This window comes from Myotis myotis, unplaced genomic scaffold (assembly GCF_014108235.1).
Source record: "Myotis myotis isolate mMyoMyo1 unplaced genomic scaffold, mMyoMyo1.p scaffold_m19_p_8, whole genome shotgun sequence".
In the NCBI taxonomy this organism is placed as follows: domain Eukaryota; kingdom Metazoa; phylum Chordata; class Mammalia; order Chiroptera; family Vespertilionidae; genus Myotis; species Myotis myotis.
In genome coordinates, this window is record NW_023416390.1 from 65,049,645 (window position 1) to 65,071,673 (window position 22,029).

Sequence of the window (22,029 nt, forward strand, 5' to 3'; positions counted from 1 at the left end):
GACAGATAATTTTTCATTGTGGGGAGCCAGATGAATAGCAGCATCCCTGGTCCTGTACCCCAGCCAGAATGACATCTCAAAATGGCACCAAATATTGCCAAATGTCCCTTTAGGGGCAGAAAATGCCCCTGATTTAGCTGGTAACAGTGGCACCAAGAAAAGAGTGAGGTAACTAATAATTCTGCCCAAAAGATTCACAGTTAAAAATGAACACCACTTTAAAAGATTAATAACACAAAAATGGTAAGTGTTTAAATCATGTTTAGAGAAAATTATCTGCAGAGACTCTCAAGTAGATAATGCCATTTCTACTTGATACTATAGGAGAATGAATATAATGTAATGACAGTATCAAAGGTCAGAAGCTGAGAGAAAGTGATAATTTGTTGGGGCTTGCCACAAAGATATGGGAGTGAGTCAATTCAAGGGTAATTTTTTAGTATGCCAATTTTATTTTAATTAATTTATTTTCCAAAACATCATCTGAGAAACACACAGTACTGGATTTTGCCCCTTTAGAAAGCAAAATCAGATAAAAATATGAGGTCTTTTGCCCATTTTTCTGAGTTTTTTTTTTTGTATTGATTTGTAATAATTATTTTCCAGTTATATGTATTGAAATGTCTTCTCTAGATTCTAACTTGTCTTTTCATTCTCTAAAAGTGGCTTGTGAGAGAAGGAAGATCACCATTGTAAGGTAACAAAATTTAACAATCTTTTCCGTAATGACTTTTTCATTTTGTATCTTAAATTTTTCACTACTTTGAAGATATTCCCTTAAAAATGTATAGTTTTGCCTTTCACATTTAAGTTTTTATTTCATTTAGAGTTGATCTTTACATATGGTATATAGTAGGGGGTCAAATTTAATTTTTCCGCTAATGAATAATCCATGATCCAATACCATTTATTGAAAAGTCAATTCTATCACCATGCTAGCTCTGTTATAAGGGTTGGGCAAAAGTAGGTTTACAGATGTTTGTATGGAGAAAATAATAATAATAATAATAATAATAATAATAATACAGAAATAAATTCTATGTTTCACATATTCACAACTGTAAATTATTTTATTATTTTCCATACAAACAACTATAAACCTACTTTTGCCCCACTGTGAATATTGTTTCCACTCATATAAATGCATCTGGGCTATTTTGTTCCACTGACCAATCCATCTACCTGTGCTGTATTAACTACTAAAGTTTAATGCCAAATCTTCATATGTGGTATGTCAAGTCTTCCCACATTCTTCTTCAAGTGTATGATCATGTTATATTTCTTTATTAAACAGGTCTGTTTTCTATTCTGCTTCATAATCTTAACATCTGACATGTTTGTGAATCTTATTCTTCTGAATGTTATTTCTAATACTCATTCATAATGCCTTTTTTGTAATTTTTTAGTGTAAATCCATATTTGTTTTTAAATTTTGCCTTGGGAATTTGAGTCCTGTATTGAAGCAGATTGCTTCAGGTAAAATTTATGTTTGCTTCTGCCAGGTACTTGAGGGATTTTAAACTTAGGACCAAGTTAAATTATTGGCTTTAATTTTCTATTTTATATCACCTATGTGGTGTGACATTCAGTGGCAATGTGGAAGACCAGCTTTTGGTTACAAATAATCAGGGAGATAACCTTTTACTATATACTCAGTTTCCAGGTTTGAACCAACCAGTTTTTCTTGCAATGCTATAGGAAGTGAGTAGGCCAATTTTATTATGCACTCTTACAATAGACCTTACTTTTAGACTGTGCAACTAGGAAGAACCCTGGACTTTGTCTCCTATTCATCTTTCAATAAGGAATGAGCTTGTGAAAACCCTAGCCCAGGGTTTATCACATTCAACAAAGGCTTACCTCTATGAATTGCACTTTTTTGCCCATGTTTTTTGTTTGTTTTAGCCTCCAGTTCAAAGTTGCATGCAAACACTATTTTTATATCTATCACATTCTTTTTAGTTGATTGCCATGAAATGTTAGGGCATTTCTTTTATCATATTAACAAGACATAAAGGTTAAATTTTATCCCTCCACTTTATCCTTTACTCTATTTCTTTTTAAAATGTCTCTATTCCTTTTGTTTTTCTAGTTTCAAAAAATCAGATGCTCATTTTGAAAAAAATTCAAGTGAGATGGACGTATACGAGTAAAAAGTATACAAGTAAAAAGTCACAGCCCTCTACCCCACCTCCACATAACCCTAAGGAAAAGGCATTGTTAATTGTTTGCTCTAATATAACTTTCATTTTTATAAAAATAGTACTATAGCTACTTATATTTCCATATTGTTCTTTAAAATGAGTTTAAAAAATAAATATAATGTATCAGGGAGAATTTAACATCATTAATTATAGATCTTATTCATGAATATTTTTAAAAGAAAACTTGCAAATCTTGAGTTTATATCTTCTTCTTCAATTTAGAATCCTACTTTCTCAAAGACATTTGGAAAGCATATTTTAACTTGCTTTATTAAATATGCAATGTTTAATTGCAGACCCACAGATACTAGTTCACTTATAATTATGTTATTGATTAAAAAAAACTTAATAAATTCAATATGACATATTTTCAAGGTCTGACATTCTCATTTCTCTTTATAAAATTCCATGAAGTTACTAACCTCACTGGATTTAGAATTTTGTCAGATACAGTGATTTTACAAAATATTCTCAGTATGTTATACAAGTTTTTTTCAAATTACACTGAATGCATTTAAAGGAGTTGCTATATTCCTTTAAAAGACTCAGTATTCTAGCTGGTTTTGAGTTACCATCTTTCAGGCTGTTCACCTATGATGCAAAAGCCCAACTCTTTTGAGTGATCAACTGAAAAATAGAATGACATCTGCCATCTTCAATATTTTGGATGTCCACTTAACCAAGAGGGTAGTGGTTACACATATTTTTTTAAGACATGCTGAAAACATGTACTAATTTATTTGAAGAACGTACTAATTAAAATGAAATACTCCTACTACGGAAGTTATTAGAAAACATTAGAGATCTTTGTTTTAAATTTTGTTTATTTTATCAAAAGATATTTTAGCCTGGCTGGTGTGGCTCAGTGGTTGAACTTTGACCCATGAACCAAGAGATCCCTGGTTCAATTCCTGGTCAGAGCACATGCCTGGGTTGCCAGCTCGGTCCCCATAGGGGGCATGTAGGAGGCAACCGATCCATGTTTCTATCTCTCTATACCTCTTCCTTCCTCTCTCTCTAAAAAGTCAATAAAAACATATTTAAAAAAACAAGACGCTGTAAATGTGGCTTTTGGAAAATTTTTAGAAACAAAAGCATAGACTCTTTAAGAATTAATACAAATTTCTGACAGGGATAGGTTGTAGAGTCTGCAAATAAAATCTTCTGTAGCCCTGGCTACATGGCTTAGTTGGCTGGAGTGTCCTCCCATGCACCAAATAGGCTGCACGTTTGATTCCTGGTCAGGGCGAGTATGGAAGGCAACTGATTGGAAGTTTCTCTCTCTCTCCCTTCCTCTCTCTAAAAAATCATAATGTATCATTGTGTGAGGATTGAAAAAACAACATACCTGCTGCAAAATTTAAGAAAGAAACAAACTGGATAAAAGTTAACATCTCTACCACATGGTTTCAAAGAATAATGACAGAAATAGAAAAAGGAATAGGTTGAAAGAAAATTTTTTTCTAATTATAAAATACTCACAACAGAAAATAAGAGAAAATCTCCAGTCATCAAAAAGTAATGTACAAGAAAGGAAGTGTAATTATAGTATACTACTTGATTTTGCAGTGAATAATCTAATCTAATAAAAGAGAAACATGCAAATTGACTGTAACTTTGCTATGCCCCAAACCCCGCCCACCAGCCAATCACAGCAACTATATGCAAATTAACCCAACCAAGATGGCGGCCGGCAGCCATGGAGCTGGAGCAAGCAGGAGGCTTGGTTGCCCTGGTGATGGAGGAAGCCAAGCTTCCCGCCTGCCCTGGCTGGCTGTGGGCTCCTCTAAAGGCAACAAAGTTTCAATTATAGAAGATAAATAAATCCCAGATACCTGCTTCCAGCCAGCCTCAACTGGGAGCTTGGGTGGCTGGGGGCCGTGGCCACTGCAAACAGCCATCAGCCCTTAACCTAGGATGGCCAGGCACCCCAGTGGGGATCCCCACCCTGAAGGGGCTATGGCCAGCCTGAAAACAGCCATCAGCCCCTCACCCAGGCTTGCCAGGCACCCCAGCAGGGACCCCCACCCTGAAGGGGCTGTGGCAGCCTGCAAACAGTCATCAGCCCCTCACCCAGGCTGGCCAGGCACCCCAGGGGGGACCCCCACACTGAAGGGGCTGTGGCCAGCCTGCAAACAGCCATCAGCTCCTCACCCAGGTTGGCACAGGCCGAGCTGAGGGACCCCTCTGAGTGCACAAATATTTGTGCACCGGGCCTCTAGTCTATACTAATAATAGCCTAGGACAGCCGTGGGCAAACTACAGCCCGCGGGCCGGATCCGGCCCGTTTTAAATGAATAAAACTAAAGAAAAAAAAGACCGTACCCTTTTATGTAATGATGTTTACTTTGAATTTACATTAGTTCACACAAACACTCCATCCATGCTTTTGTTCCGGCCCTCCGGTCCAGTTTAAGAACCCATTGTGGCCCTCGAGTCAAAAAGTTTGCCCACCGCTGGCCTAGGACCTCATAGCCTGGTTGTCATGCCCTCACGCTGTGATGCCCTCACAAGGAGGCTGTGTGTGCGGCGGGCATGTGTGGGTGGGCGGGACTGCATGAGCGACAGTGTGCGCAGGTGGTCTGCGACTTGACGCTGTGTGCGTGGCACAGAGGTGGGGCCGGCAGCTGCTCTATGCAGTGAGGCCTGGGTGTCCCATGGCTGCACACTCTGCGGAGGCGGGACTCCCAGCTCCTGCCTACCTCTTTGGGGCAATCCACTGAGGAGCCCCGGGGTCCTGGGTCTTGTGTGATTTTGCGCGTTGATTCACTAGTATTTATATAATATCAATAAGGTAGACATTTTTTAAAAATTATATTGGCAGGATGGAGGGACGGAGAGCTACAAGTAAATTAAGTCATCTAAGATAATAGATTAATTATTTCTAATTTCTATCTGTAGTGTCTAATATTGGTAAACCTAGGTATAGCAGTAAAACATTACTTACAAATAAGTGACTAAAAACTTGGAATAGTTAAAAGTAATTAAAAATTAAAGCAGTTAAAAATTAAAGAAGTTATCACCAAGTAGATCCTAGGCAGGATATACTCAATATTATTTGAGTTAACATGTATACATAATAAATGAAATAATAAAAGGAAAAAACAAAGCCAATTCATAACAGGGAATCGAAGGCTGCCTAAGCACTCCACTCCACTCCTGTGTTCTAGAATCCAGTGGAGAGGCAAAGTGGTACAATGGGTATTGGATTCAGAGTCAAACAAACATGGGTTTGAATTCTGGCTCTACAACTAATTCAAATGTCTGTGGGAAAGACAGTTACTATTTTTGAGACCATATTCCTTCATATATAATTAGGCAATAATGATTCCTATCATGTGGAGTCACTGTGAGGACTACCAATAATCTATGTGAAGCATATGGATTTTAAAAAGCTTAACTAATAGTAAGTACTTGCTATAATTAATTATGATCTCTTGCCACTAAATACAACAGCTAACTATATCAAAGTTTTTACTTTCTAAAGCTGCTTATTTCGAAATCCGAACCACATAACCAGCAGGTGAATGTTATCCCCTGCACCTCACAGCGGAGCACAAAGGATAAGTATACTAGTACTTGCCCAAATCCTCCTATAGATAAGAACTTAAAACAAACTGTAAATGCTTATTTGCTTAGTTTCTTTAAAAAATAGTTCTGTCTCCTTCAAACAATAAACAGAAAAGCAGAGAAGGGAAGGGTTGATAGCCTTTTCTGAGATTTAGCAGAATGTCTTCATCAACAAAGTTCTTTCACAACAGTTAACAATATGGTAATTAATGGTGGGGAAGATAGAAGAAAAGTTCCAAACAGAAATAGCTATTAACCTAGGTAGCGGTCCAAGGCCCAAGGTTTCCTAATACTCAAAAGGTAAAGAGAATTTAATTATTTTTACTTAAAGTAGACCAGATAATGGAATTAACAGAACTATAATAGTAGTTAGATTCATTTGTGATGATGTACTTTTCTTACCTAACCTTTGTTATTCATTTGTACCGAAGCCCTCATTTGGTAAGGCAAACTGGAAAATATATCTTTCCTTTAAGAGGACAGAGAATAATTACATATAATTTTCAGGAATGTGGGCTAATAATGTAACTTTGCAAGCTGGTGCTATCTGGAATTATTATGATTCATGGAGTCAAAAAAGGAACCCTCATTCATGTGACGTCTGCTCCTTAGATCTCAAACACAGTGCCTAGGACACTGTTCACCACCTGTGAGCCACCTCTGGTGCGTGGACTTGCAAATCCAGGTCTGAAAAATGAACTAGGATTCCAATTAACTGTAAAGTTTTTGAAGGCAGGGAGCTTGTCAGCCTTGCTCACAGCGCTATCACTAGTTCCCGCCACAATGTCCGGAAAACAGGTATGCTCAGTCAAAACTTGTGGAATGGATAAATAAATAAAAGAAAGAGTAAATAATAATTCCCCAGTGATTATTTGAGTTTTCACTCTGCAGAGACAAAATAACTAGGTAAAAAATTAAATAATAAGAATATTTTATTTATAGCTCATGATATTTTCCCTTAATTAAAAACACACACAAATAGTACAGATTAAATAAAGTACTTCCTCTTTGGAATAAAAATTCTGCTATTTATACACATGCCAAGTCAATGTTATGGTTTAACTAGTTCTGTTTCATAACAAGGTACTCTCATCCATTCTTTATTAGTAAAAATAATGAGAACAATAACTATAACAATGTTTTTTCCTAACCTAAACTACTACAGCCACTATAATATAAGCCCAACATACATTGTCTCATTCACTCTTCACAACAAACTTATGATGCAGATATTATCACTACATTTGACAGATGAAGAAAATGAAGTTTAAAGAAGTTACTTGCCCAAGGTCACAAAGATGATAAAATTAGTCTACATCTAAAATAACTGGTTTAACCACAGAGCTAGTTAACACACACAGAGAGACTCACACAACATCTAGCCTGCTCTCCAACTCCAAGCATGAGAGAAAATATTCATTTCTTTCTTTTTTTTTTTTTTTTTTTGCAGTCTCCCACTACCACAAATTATGCAGTCGAGTTTCCCACATTTGGGGAAATCGCAAGGGTCAGCACATCCGGAGTGCAATGGATAAGCCTCACCCTGGGAAAACCACCTTCGTGATCATGGTATCCCCTGCCAGGTAAGTATTTTCATGTTATTTTAAAAACATTTATTGAACACCTATTATGCTCCAGGAAATATGCCAGCCAGCTCTCTTAAAAATCACTTGTAATTCTGAAATACAATTAAAAATGGGACAGACCAACATTGTTCTCTGGGAGCTAACTATTGAGAACTATAATGTGAAATCTGCCCACTCTGTTCATATCCATATGTCATCTTTGTAGTTTTGTTCTACCAAGCTACACACATCTTAGAGGCAGGATGTTACCAGATTCATTTTTTTCTTTTGTAGCCCCTAAAAATACTTAGTATAGTGCTTTGCTCATAAAAAGTTCTTAATAAACACTGTTCAAAAACAACACTGTGTAAATGGAATTAAATTTCTTTGGCTCAGAGGAAATGTAAATGAAGATTTTTATCTTCAAATCTGTGCAATTCCTTTATACTTAAAAAAAAAAAAAAGCCAAAAAGACAGTTTTATTATTTTAAATATTTTATTTTATTGGTATGTTTAAAAAAAATTTTAAGTTTTCATGGAAACAAATATAAAATCTATTCCGGGAAATTGCATGTTCTATATAAATAGCTTTTGTTTGCTTCTCACATATTATAAACTTACGTAATGCTCTTTTGATAATATGGCCTTTCCTTAAAATGCAAGTTAGTGCATATATTTTCACAAGGACATAAAATTTCCATTTTAAAATGATAAATAATATTTTTTCTATTTTCTCTGAGAGTCATTATTATGATTACAGAAATATATAAACATCTGACTCTTCAAGAATTATATGTAATAAAAGAAAACACATCCTCACAGGAATTATTTTATTTCCTCTTCTGACACTGCATTTTGCTTCTGAGTCTGGATAAAAATAAAATAAATTTGAAAGGACAGATTTTAATCTCAGATGTTACTCAGCATGTCTTTTTTTGGTGGAAAAAAGATATGTGGCAATTCATGCTATGCATTTGTGATCATAATCTGGCCCTAAGTTTACATGACTGATGGGTTTCTATTTGAACAGACATAAATGTGAATAGCAACTGTAATAATGCTTACCAGAGAGAGTAGATGCAACCTCAATCACTTTCCCTTTTTACCTTCAGCATTCAATTGTTTCCACTGTAGAAAAATGTTTTTAAGATTATGCAAAAAATCTTATGCATTGCATCGATATAACACACAAAAAAACACATACCATGATTCCAGCAGACAGAACAAACACTGATGTTAACTATTCATAGAAAAGCTCATTCCATAACAAGTTTCTGAAATTGCATGTTTGCCTAGGGTAAAAATCATTCATTTTTGAGTTACATGTAAAGCTGAAGGAGAGACTAGTTCATTACATAGTGCTATTATGCTCTTTACTGACCATATGTACACGTACTACTTGTTTCACTGAGCCAGAGTATTCTCACTGAATATTCTGTTTCGCTCTAAAATTAGAAACTTGCTTAGATTCATTCTTCTCTGATAGGAAAAAAAAACTACAGTAGTATCTGCTGTCACCAGTCAGTTAGTTGTCTGGCTCTTAAGTGCTCGGAGAAGAGAAGAAGACATCACCCAGAACCCTGACTGTGTGGCTTGACTATTAGTAAGTTTCATTTAGCTCTTCCCCCTCTGAATCACCATCAGACCATCAATTTTTCCTCATATTGGATAACACTAAAACTGGAATCTCTGGGAAACAAACTTATCTTGCAGAATTGATTTAATTAAGCTATACTCCTGTTACCTAGCAGTAAGATCTTGGGTAAGCTGTTCCATATGGTAATATCTGACCTTCCAAATTATAGAATAATTACGGTAAATAAAGGTAGCAAGCAGCATTTATGAGTGGCAAGAAATTTCTAGGCCCTGTGCCACATGTTTCACACATATTTTCACATTTAATATTCAAAAGCAACCAACCTAATAAGGTACATGTGATTATTTCCATGTTACATAAAAGGACACTAGAAATCAGAAATTTGAAGTAACATTATAATAAATGGCAGAGCCAGGAATCCAACCTAGGTCTAAGTGACTAAATTGGTCATGGAGTGACATAGTATACTTGAATGTGAAATAATAAAGTGAATAGGTAACTATGAAAGTAAAACAAACCCACCCAGGAATTAATTCTGGTAATGGTAGAGTAACTTCAATCAGACCTATTATCCACTGACAGCAATTATAAACTGTGGAAAATACTAACACAAACAGAAAAACAACTATTTAAAGACACAATGGAGAGTGAGCAAAAGCAACAGAAAGAAAGAAAGAGGATTTCACTCATTCAGAGAAGAGAACATAGCTGGACTGGATCTCCATTTATATTGCTTATCCCTTTAGGTAAAAAGCAGTGGGGACTGCTAGAACTAAAAAGCAGGAAGGCCACACTTATTGGCTTGAGGTATCAGAGGTTACTGTTCAGGGTTGAAAGAATGGATGATAATTGAGGGTGGAGAGAGGTGGATTTCAGAAAGTAAGAAAACTGAGACGGAGTAAAAATATTATATACTCCCACTTGGGCTGACTCCTGAACTGTATGCATGGGGAAGACTCCAAAGAACCCACAGGAAGTAAAAGGTTGAAGGCTGAAACAGGGATTTCTGCTGCTGCCCACTCAATGAGAAAAGGAGTTTGAATCTCATCAAATTAAAGCAGCTTGGTGAACAACTCAAACTTTTTACATAAATCCCTGAAGGGCCACATTTTAGGAGCAAAGATTATATCCCAGTCCTAACAGTCACCTTGGGATTAAGGGCAAAACCAAAAGAGACTTATTCTTACAAAATGTAAAATCAAACCTTCCTTAAAGACAAGCAGCCAATAATTTAATTGTTATACAAACAGTCAATGGTCTTCAGAGAAAGATAATAGAATCCAGAGTCTCTAAAGTATATCATCTATCCAGTAAATTATAAAAAAAATTAGAGGTGTAAACAAATAGGAAAATGTGACCCAGCATTCATAGAAAAAAGCAGGCAATAGAATCGACTTTGAGATGACTTAGACAAGTACTTTAAGGCAGCTACTATAAATATTATCAAGAACATAAAGTAAAATATCATCATAATGAGTGCACGCAGAGACTCTTAGCAGAAAATGGAAACAATAAAAAAGAATTCAATTGGTATACTTAAAATAGTTAAAATAATAAGTTATGTTATGTATAGATCTAACCACAATACTTTTTTAATAAAAGAACTGAACTGAAATCACAGAATTAAAAAGTACAATATAAAAATAAAAAATTCACAGGATGGGGTTAACAATGTATTGGAGATGATAGGGAAACCAACCAAAGAACTTGAAGACAGATCAATATAAATTTCTGAAGAACAGATAGAAAATATTACAAAAAAATTTCAGTCTCAGTGACCCACATACCCATGGAACAATATTGAGCAGTCTATCATACACATATTTTATGTCCCAGAAGGAGAAGAGAGAGGAAATGAGGCAGGAAAAAATCTTTGAAAAAGTAATGGGATAAATACCCAATTTTGGTGAAAAACATCAACTTATAGATTCAAGCTCAGCACAACTCTAGAAGAAAATATACAAGGAAACATATTCTAGGCACATCATGTCAAATTTCTGAAGATCGAGGATAAAAAGCAAATCTTAAAGTAGCCACAGATAAAAAGAGCAAGTTTAATTCTGTCATCAGAAAATTGGTTTCATATAACTCTAAGAATTCAACTACTCATTCAATTGTGTTTCACTTTTTAAATAATTATTTTATTTGCAAACACCTAATTTTCCTGTAATCAGAGCTATGAGAGCTGCAAGGTTGTCATATCTATGGTGGTAAAAGCATTAGTGGGCCAAAAAAAGTTAAAAACAATCTACACTAATAAAAGACAAACATGCAAATTGACCATACTTTCACTATGCTTTAAGCCACACCCACCAGCCAATCAGAGCAACTATATGCAAATTAACCCAACCAAGATGACCGCCGACAGCCACAGAGCTGGAGCAAGCAGGCGGCTTGGTTGCCCCAATGATGGAGGAAGCCAAGCTTCCTGCCTGCGGCGGCCCGCTCTGAGCTCCACTCAAAGCAACAAAGTTTCAATTATAGAAGGTAAATAAATCCCAAAATTAAAAAAAAGAAAGAAAAAGGAGAGGCTGGGAGCTTCGGACGCCGAGGGGCTTAGCCAGCCTGAAAACGGCCCTCAGCCCGTCACCCAGACTGGCCAGGCATCCCAGTGGGGACTCCTCCCTGAAGAGGGTGTAACCAGCTGCAAACAGCCATCATCAGCCCCTCACCCAGGCTGGCCAGGCACCCCAGTGAGGACCCCCACCCTAAAGGGGGTGTGACCAGCCTGCAAGCAGCCATCAGCCCTAACTGGTTTGGCTCAGTGGATAAAGCGTCGGCCTGCGGACTCAAGGGTCCCAGGTTCGATTCCAGTCAAGGGCATGTACCTTGGTTGAGGCCACATCCCCGGTAGGGGGTGTGCAGGAGGCAGCTGATCGATGTTTCTAACTCTCTATCCCTCTCCCTTCCTCTTTGTAAAACATCAATAAAATATATTAAAAAAAACAAAAACAAAACAGCCATCAGCCCCTAACCCAGGCTGGCCAGGCACCCAAGTGGGACCCCCACCCTGATATGGGGCACCCTTCAGAGCAAACCAGCCGGCCCCCACACATGCACCAGGCCTCTATCTATATAAACGGGTAATATGCAAATTGACCCTAATAGCAGAACGACTAGGAATGACTGGTCACTATGACACACACTGACCACCAGGGGGCAGATGCACAATGCAGGAGCTGCCCCCTGGGGGTCAGTGTGCTCCCACAGGGGGAGCTCTGCTCAGCCACAAGCCAGGGGACAGCTGCCAGTACAGCCGTGGTGGTGGGAGTCTTTCCCGCCTCTTCAGCAGTGCTAAGGACGTCTGACTGCAGCTTAGGCCTGCTCCCCGCTGGCAAGTGGACATCCCCCAAGGGCTGCCGGGCTGCCAGAGGGATGTCTGACTGCCAGCTTGGGCCCGATCCCCCCAGGGAGCGGGCCTCAGCCAGCAGGTGGACATCCTCCGAGGGGTCCCAGAGTGCAAGAGGGCATAGGCCAGGCTGAGGGACCCCCATCCCAAGTGCACAAATTTTTGTGCATCGGGCCTCTAGTCTTATATAATAAAAGACTAATATGCAAATCGACTGAACAGCAGAATGACTGGTCGCTATGACACTCACTGACCACCAGGGGGAAGGTGCTCAATGCAGGAGTTGTCCTATGGTGGTCAGTGTGCTCTCACAGGGGGAGCGCCGCTCAGCCAGAAGCCGGGCTCATGGCTGGCTAGCGCAGCAGCAGTGGTGGAAGCCTCTCCCACCTCCATGGCAGCGCTAAGAATGTCCGCCTGATGGCTTAGTCAGACATCCCCTGAGGGCTCCCAGACTGCGAGAGGGCTCAGTCTGGGCTGAGGGACCCTACCCTCTGAGTGCACAAATTTTGTGCACCGGGCCTCTAGTCTATATATAAAAGCCTAAGTGACTGAACAACTGGTTGACCAGTAGCTATGACACACACTGACCACCAGGAGGCAGATGCTCATTGCAGGAGCTGCCCCCTGGTGGTCAGTGTGCTCCCACAGTGGGATCGCCACTCAACCGACAGATCTGTCCTGGTGGCCCACCAGCCAGGCGGCAGTCACTCAATCCCTCAGTAGTCCTGCAGGTCCAATCTCTGGAGAACGGGCCAGGCACCGACGGACTGGCGCTGCCGTCATGATCCTAACAGCGCTTCCAGTTTCCTGGAAGTTGGCCTCAGGCACCGCGGTCGCTTTCCCTCCCTAGATGCTCCACAAGGAAGAAATGATATAAAAGCAGCCACCAGGTGACTCCTGACAACCTGTGCGAATGTCAGCGGGACGGATCCGGATCCCAGGCAGGTTAAGGTGTCCCACTGCCCGCTTGGAGGGCCGATCGTGTCCTGTCTCCTCCCTACCCCCTTAGGACGGGTGCCAGATGCAGGGCTCATGGCTGGTGAGCCCTGATGTGGCGGTGTGAGCCTCTCCCCATCAGGACTGACTGGCCCCTTCAGAACTGACTGGGTGTGAGCCCACGGCAGGTGCAGTGGGGCCAGGTGAGCGGGAGTGGCAGGCAGGAGCAGCGGCATTGGCCTGCCAGTTTCAGCCTAGGCCCTGCAGGCCTCCCGGAGGGACCCCAGCCGTGCACGAATTTGTGCACTGAGCCTCTAGTTATATTGATATTGTTCTGTATATATAAGCTAATTAGGTGGGAGAAAGAAGTAGAAGGTATGCAAATCAATGGAAAACTAAGAAAAAAATTTAGAAAGGTAGCTAGTTATATGATTAGTATATGGAAATCAATGTTTCTACTATATCTAAGCCATGCTCAACTAGAAAAGAAAAACTAGAAACAAGTCCATCCTATCTAATAAAAGAGAAACACGGTAATTAGCGTACGACTGCTACCCTTCCCATTGGCTAATCAGGGAGATATGCAAATTAACTGCCAGCCAAGATGGCGGCCGGCAGCCAGGCAGCTTGAAACTAACATGAGGCCTCTTTGCTTCAGTGACAGAGGAAACCAACGTTCCCCGCCTGCCTTGCTGGCCTCTGAGCCTACAGTTTGAAACATTGTAACAAATATAGAAGCTAAACAAAACCCCAGAAATCTGCTTTCAGCGAGCCAGGATCTCAGAGCTGGAGTTATACATTGTTTCGATTATAGAACTGAAACAAACCAGATACCTGCTTTCAGCAGCGGAGGCCTAAGAGCTGGAGCCTCAGAGCTAAAGCTGGCACAGAATAAAAATAAAAAAAGAAAAAAAGGAGCGGTTGAGAGCTTCTGTCACCCGCCAGCCTGAAAACAGCCCTCATCCCCTCACCCAGACTGGCCAGGCACCCCAGTGGGGACCCCTACCCTGAAGGGTGTGTGACCAGCTGCAAACAGCCATCATCCCCTCACCCAGGCTGGCAGGGCACCCCACTGGGGACCCCCACCCTGATCCAGGACACCCTTCCGGGCAAACCAGCCAGCCCCACCCATGCACCAGACCCCTATCCTATATAGTAAAAGGGTAATATGCCTCCCAGCACCGGGATCAGCGGAGCCGCGAGGCCTCCCAGTACCGCGATCAACGGTGCCGAGAGGCCTCCCGGCACAAGGATCAGCGTGACAGGGGGCAGCACCCAAACCCCCTGATCGCCTTGCAGCTCTGTGTGTGACAAGGGGCGGGACCACAACCCCCCCCCCCCCACGGTCCCTGCTCTGTGTGTGATGGGATAGAGCCTTAACCTCCCCATCGGCCCTGCCCTGAGTGTGACAGTGGCGGTGCCCAAACCCCATGATCGGCCCTGCTCTGTGGGTGGTAGAGGGCAACGCGCCAACTGCCCCCCATGGGCCCAGCTCTGTGTGTGACAGGGTAGGGCCATAACCTCCCCATCGGCCCTGCCCTGAGTGTGACAGGGTGCGGCACCCCAACCCCCTGAACACCCTGCTCTGTGTGTGACGGGGCGGTGCCCCAACTCCCCTATCGGCCCTACTCTGTGAGTGACAGGGGGGAGCTCCCCAACCCCCTGATTGACCCTGCTCTGTGTGTGACAGGGGGGAGCTCCCCAACCCCCTGATCGACCCTGCTCTGTGCGTGACAGGGTACGGAGCCCCAACCCCCCTGATGGGCCCTGCTCTGTGAGTGACAGGGGGCAGCGCCCCAACCCCCTGATTGGCCCTGCTCTGTGTGTGACAGGGGGTGGTGCCGCAACCTCCCCATCAACCCTGCCGTGAGTGTGACAGGGGGCGGTGCCCCAACCCCCCTATCAGCCCTACCCTGAGCGTGACTGAGGGTGGCATCGCAACCTCCCAATCCGCCCTGCTCTGTGCATGTCAGGGGCGGCGCCCCAACTCCCTAATCGGCCCTGCTCTGAGCCCGACCAGGGGCTGCACCTAGGGATTGGGCCTGCCCCCTGCCACGCGGGAGCAGGCCTAAGCCAGCAGGTCGTTATCTCTCGAGGGGTCCCAGACTGCGAGAGGGCACAGGCCGGGCTGAGGGACCCCTCCTTCCCCCCGAGTGCACAAATTTTTGTGCACCGGGCCTCTAATTTAATATAAACACACATACACACACACACACACACACACACACACACACACACACAAATAAATAACTCAGAATAAATAAATCTAGATATCTGCAAGACATGTAATTTGCTTTCAGGACAGATATAATCAATATTCTAAGACTTCTTATTCTGCTTAGATTAACCTATCATTCTAATAAGATTTCAATTATAATACCAATAGGATTTTTTATTTTGAGAACTTAAAAAGATAACAAAGTTGATCTGATAAAAAGCATGTAATTATCTAGGAATACTAAAAAAAAAAAAAAAAAAAAAAAAAAAAAAGAGGAGCAAGAGGGAACCAGTCCTTGCAAATATTAAAAACATTATAAAGATATAGTAAATAAAGAGTTTAGTCTACAAAAGGAATAGACAAAAGTTTGTATAATGGAGACTCCTGAGATACACTCGCATGCATATACATAATATAGAATAAAGGTGACATTTTAAGAAAAGATGATTCAATAAAAGTTGTTAGGACACTAACAAGATTCCAGTTATTTAAAGATTTAAACATCAGAACTTTATTTAAAAACAGGGGATTAATAGGCATAGAGGATTTTTAAGGGAGTGAAACTACTGTGTCTAATACTGTTATAGCGGATACACGTCATTTGACATTTGTCCAAACCCACACCGATAGTGAACCCTAATGTAAACTGTAGACTGTAGATGATGATGTGTCAATGTAAGTTCATCAGATGTAACACATTCACCACTGCGGTGGGAATATTGATAATGGGGAAGGCTATACATGTTTGGGGCCAGAGGGTCTATAGGAAATCTCTGTACCTTCCTTTTAATTTAGCTGTGAACCTAAAACTTCTGGAATAAAATAAAGTCCCTTAACAAAAATTCAGCCATAATGGTGGGAAAGATAAAATGATGTTATAGATTTTATCATCTTGGACATAAACTCCAGAAGCCATAACAGAAACAAGTAATAATTTGACTAACCCAAAATTTAAAATTTCAGTATGAGAAAGAGAAACTACCATAAATCAACCTAAAGGGCAAATTAAACTACAGAAAAACGTTTGAAACACATTAAAAAAGGCACATTTTATTAGTATACAAAGAGCTCTTACAAATCAATATTAAAGAGACAAACAGCGTAAAGGCTACTAGCAAAAACAATGGATCTGTTGCATTTGTGTAATGAAAAGCATATAACAGTATATGCGTATGTGTAGGTACGTATGTACATGTGTGTGTCACTTGTATTTGGATAGACCTCTGAAATGATACATTAAAAGGTAATTGAAGTTACTTGTGGGAAGTAGAAACAGAATGGCTACAAATTTTACTTTTATACTTTTCCATATTATGTTTCTTATTTTAAAAACCATGAGTATGTATTGCTTTTATAACCCAAAAGCAAAACCTAACAAAAACACTTTACTTCTGAGGAACTCAACCAGTAATATGCTGATGGTTTGACCCAATATATATTCATTTCTCTGGTGCCTCTTTATTCATAGACAGTAATATATATTGAATTCTATTATGGAGTTAAAACATTTCAAAATAGGGAATGACTTGCTAAAATCCAGTAAAACTAAAAGTAGTAAAACTCTAGAGTAGGGGAAGTGAGGTTAAAAAAAGGTAGCTTAGCCCTAACCAGTTTGGCTCAATGGATAGAGCGTCGGCCTGCGGACTCAAAGGTCCCAGGTTCGATTCCGGTCAAGGGCATGTACCTTGGTTGCGGGCACATACCCAGTAGGGAGTGTACAGGAGGCAGCTGATCGATGTTTCTCTCTCATCAATGTTTCTAACTCTCTATCTCTCTACCTTCTGCTCTGTAAAAAATCAATAAAATATATTTTAAAATATATTAAAAAAGGTAGCCCAATTTTACTTTTACACTTTTTATTATCTTTATATTGCTTTAGAAATATATAGCAGAAAAAAGAAAATAACTATTGATGTTTTCATTTTGCTTCTTTAAAGCCAGAACTAGATGGTCTTCTCTAGAAATTCCTTTCCCTTCATTCCCTCTGGGGCTCCGGAATCAATCAAGTCCTATACTCTAAGACCCATTATACTTACTTAGCCTTTCTCTTATGAGTACTGTTTCTCTATCCTCAGCAGTTTTTCTTCCAGGAAACTGGACTCTCTCTCTCCAAAATTCTGGCTATTAATAAGCAATAATAGCAGCATCAAAAGTAACTTCATCAGCTGCATGCTCAGTAAAGAACATGCAGGCAAGGAACAATGACAGAAATTAATTAATGTTAGCACCTGAGTCTTACCCAATAATAATTTCAAATACAATATAATGCATATTTATATTTGTTTTCAAGAAGCTTCTCTTCAAAAATCCTGGATCAAGATGACAGCTTTTCTAGTACAATTTCTTTCTGTACATTTAAGTATATTGAATTCCTATTTCATACATTTACGTTAGCTCCTAAATGGTAACAGAAATAGCCAACACATGTATATGTATAAATGAAATACAATTATGTTATTTAATTGCCCCCATGATACTATATAGTGTATTCTATTTTCCTTCATGTCCTAAATTTTATCTTCCAGTAAGTTTTCAAAATATATACATGAATAAATAAATGCTAACAAAAGACTGTCAATTATTCACAAACACAGCCTATTCGAGTTGGAAAAGAACCTTAGAGGTTTTCCAATTCATAAGCATTCCATAAGCTAATGTGTCCTGATCACCATCATATCTATCACTGTTATACTCTTAGAAAATGGTTATTCAACTTCACTGGGAATACTCGATTGGTGTTAAATTCCTCACCTAAGAAATCAGTCCACTCCAGTTTCAGACATAGTCTGGGACTTGGAATATAGACATTTGAGGCAAAGGTACAATTTCCTAATATTTTCCCTAAGTATTTTTACCAGTAACACAGGGTATTTACTTCATCATTATTGATGCTCTTAATAATAAAATCTTTATTGTTTAATTTGCATATTTATCTCCTCAAATCCCTGTTTTTCAGTTCAAAGTTTTCCTAATTAGATCAGCACATCTCTAAGTATATATTATATTTTATTTTCAATTTCTGTAAGACACAATCTTATCCAAAAGTCCACTACTACTGTATCATCACTTCTCGAGAATCTGATTCTGAGAACTACAAAATGCTCAAAGCCACACAGCTAGTAATTGGAACAAAAGAGAGTAACCAGTAGAGGCAGGGCCTAAATAACTATTTTTAAAAAACTTCTCTGATTATGCTAAAGCATAGTCAGGGTGGAGAAACACTCCTCTAGTAATTTGATCCATAGTCTACAAAACCAAACCCCAATCTCAAAATGCATAGTCAACTGTTCATTTAACCAGATACTTTGTTTTTTCCTCAAGGTTTCAACATTCACTTGGAAATGAGATAAAAATATAAACCTTAAATCCCTCAATTTACTGAAAAGTTCTGGGAAATAAAGATTATATTGCCACTTTCCCACATTGCAAACTTTCTAATTCCCATCTCTGATTACCTTTCATATAAAATTTTAGAAAAATATTTAACATGAAGGTGCATAACAGAGTTAGCTACAGAATTGCTTTACCTTCTAATAACACTCTTTTGGATGCTATCTACAAGCAGAAGGACTAATTACAATTTCCTTCATTCACTTCATAAACATTTATTGAGTGACTATTATATGTAAAGAATAATTTGAAGCAAGTTTTACCTGCAAGAAAAGTACTTCTGGATATTTCATGTGTTTCATGCAAGAATGGCAAAACACGAGGACCCACAATAGGATTTTATAATGCTTTACTTCCTTTTCAGAAGCTCAAAGAGAAGAAAATACATAAAAAATCTTTTTATTGAAACTTACACAGTGTAAGTTTTATTACATGGAAAATCTGTGACAGTTGTCTAAATATGTGGGAGATGACAATAAAAAAGATGTGATAAAAATTTACTGATGATCTATATACCACATACGAAGTTATATATTAGAAAGAATTCACAAGAATGAGCTTTTCTATAATAAACAGTAGAATTAATGCTTATGTTCTTTTTGAAAGGTCAACAATTTTTTTCTTAATCTTAATTTAAAGTAAATATCTTACTCAGGAAAATAAAAAGTAGTCCTGTTTTGAATCAAGTACAACAAAGGAAAACTGGCTCAGTTAATTTACTTACAAAGAATAATTCTAAGTAAAATTATAAACACAAATGTCATACCATCTCTAATGTCTTTAGGGCATCACATTTGTTTATATATGTAATATGGACACATGCCTGTGACCATAAAACTGTAACCCTATTATTTGAACTCTGACATCAAGTAAACAAACAAGATAACTATTGTTCTCTAATTTTAAAAAATAGAGCTATTCAGTTAATGGGAAAAAGTTTTATCAAGAAACTATGTTCAAGAAATGGTACTGCCAAATCATTCTAAGCAAGCAGCAAAAACCTATTCATAGATCATGTCTTGTCACAAGTGAAACAACCATTGTTCTAGAAGAAGACAATTTTCTGTTTTTAAAATCAATGTTTCTTTCTTAACTTTATTCTCAGTTAAAATATATATATATATATCTAAACCTATCTATATAGATATAAAAAAGACAGTGTGTTAAATCAGTTGAATTATACCCCCGAACCCCAAAGATACATTTAAACCCTAACCCTTGGCACCTAAGAATGTGACCTTATTTGTAAAAAGCGTTTTTGCAGATGTAATCAAGTTAAAATGAGGTCATGCTGAATTAGGGTGGACCCTAATCCAATATGATCCTGTCCTTATAAGAAGAGAAGAGACATAGACACAGGAGAAAAACCATGTGATGAGCGAGGCAGAGATAGAAGGGACAAATCTATAAGCCAAGGAATACCAAGGATGGACGGCCACACCAGAAGCTAAGAGAAAGGCATGGAACAGGTTCCCCCCTAGAGTCTTTAAAAGAAGATGGTCCAGAGGACAACTTGATTTTGGACTTCTAGACTTAAGAACTGTGGGAGAATAAATTTTTTTAATTTAAGCCACCCAATTTGTAATAATTTATTACAGCAGACATAGGAAACTAATCCAGAGAACCAAATTGCCTATTTAATTTTATCTTTCTAGTGGAAAGATCAAATCAGTTTCTCATATTAAATACACATTTGATCAATGTATACATAAAAGGTATTTAATCCCAAGAAGAAAATTCTTCAACTCTCTTGCTTTGCATGTGGAATATTTCTCCAAACATATACTGGTTGATAAAAAGTTAAAATTTTAGAACAGAAAGTGAATCACTCAAGTAAAATTCCTTGCAAAATTTGTAATGTATAAAGTTTTCATGAAGCTCAAAAGTTAACAACCACTTTTTAAAAAACTATGTTTTTTAACCATGATTTCAGCATAGATTGCATTTTCACATGTTTCATATAAAATTTAAACTGCTTTTTGGGAAATTTCAATAAGAACAAAATTTAGTAGCAGTACAACAAACACAATAATGCAAAAAAAAAAATTGACATGAGTATAATGGACAAATCCATTACTTATTTTCTAAGAGTTGAGCTTACTATGAGGAAACCTTCTTCAATCATTTGCAAAAAGTAGGATAACTACATCACCTATTTATTAAATTACGTGCTAGGTGAGTGCTAAATATCTAAGCTTTTTACTAATATTATCATCTATCCCATTTAATCCTTACAATTATATTATTAGTATCTAAATAAAAAAATATAAAAATATACATTGATCAAAGAGAATCAATGATTTGCCCAAGATCACACAACTGGTAGGTCTGGCACAGGATTAATCAGTTAGTCTTCACTGTTCTTTGAATTTGTCATACCTATAAATCATATGTGCTGTGTTACAACTGCCTTTCGAATTACTAAAAATTTCTACAATGATAATTTACAAATAAACCTTACAATATGGGAAATAAATGAAATAGCGCTTGTGATTAGAACTATAAATATCTATCACATATTAATGATATGAGCAAAAATAGAATGCAATTCATAGAGAACAAAGGGCTAGTTCTTAATGTGGAAGAAATATAAATTAGAGCTATTTGACACAGATATGCTGCTGTGATTAAAGAATAACGTAAGATCAAAATAAGGTCTGACATATGAATGAGTTTAAAAAGGAAACATTAGAGAAAGAAATTTGACAATAGGCTGCTTATGGAGTAGCACTGTTTATGGGAACTATTTCCACTAATTTAGCAATGGTCAATTTAACGTATCTTTTTAAAGTAGTTACGTGAATTGTAGTAGACTTAGAAAATATTTAAACCATGATTAAAGTATAATTCTGAGAGAAGTTTTAGAAACAGTTACTTGTGTGCAAGGGTTATAAGAACTTCCTGCTTCTTATAGGTTAAACAACTCAACTCAACTAAGAAAGCAGTAGAATCTATTTTTTCTTTTTAAAATCTATCCTTACAAACAGAAGGCAGACATTATCAGCAGTTCAGAAAGGTTAGGTGTGTTTTTGCCAGAAGGCAGCCAGTGGATAATCACTTACGGTTCTATAAAGCCCAGTGACTACATAATACTGCTATTCTTATAACTATGAGGCAAGGGCAACACAGCTGGTCTTTCTTTTCTTTGGTGATCAGGATTTGCTGTCCAAAAAGTTGCAGAATAATTTGAATGTAATTAG

The 22,029-nt window shown here is 38.5% G+C and overlaps 1 protein-coding gene and 1 pseudogene across 2 annotated transcripts in view; both read right to left on the minus strand.

Annotated features, from left to right (window-relative positions):
- The window catches only part of MBD5 (methyl-CpG binding domain protein 5), a 409,514-nt gene that overhangs the window by 208,780 nt on the left and 178,705 nt on the right, over window positions 1–22,029 (minus strand). The window contains exon 8 of one of the 2 annotated variants that reach the window (XM_036319644.1): window positions 17,476–19,196. The gene's annotated coding sequence lies outside the window, so the exon portion shown is untranslated. Of the gene's footprint in view, window positions 1–8,404; window positions 8,470–17,475; window positions 19,197–22,029 lie in introns of those variants that run through there. The other variant, XM_036319645.1, reaches the window with a different exon arrangement.
- Window positions 7,178–7,365, minus strand: LOC118662317 (annotated as a pseudogene).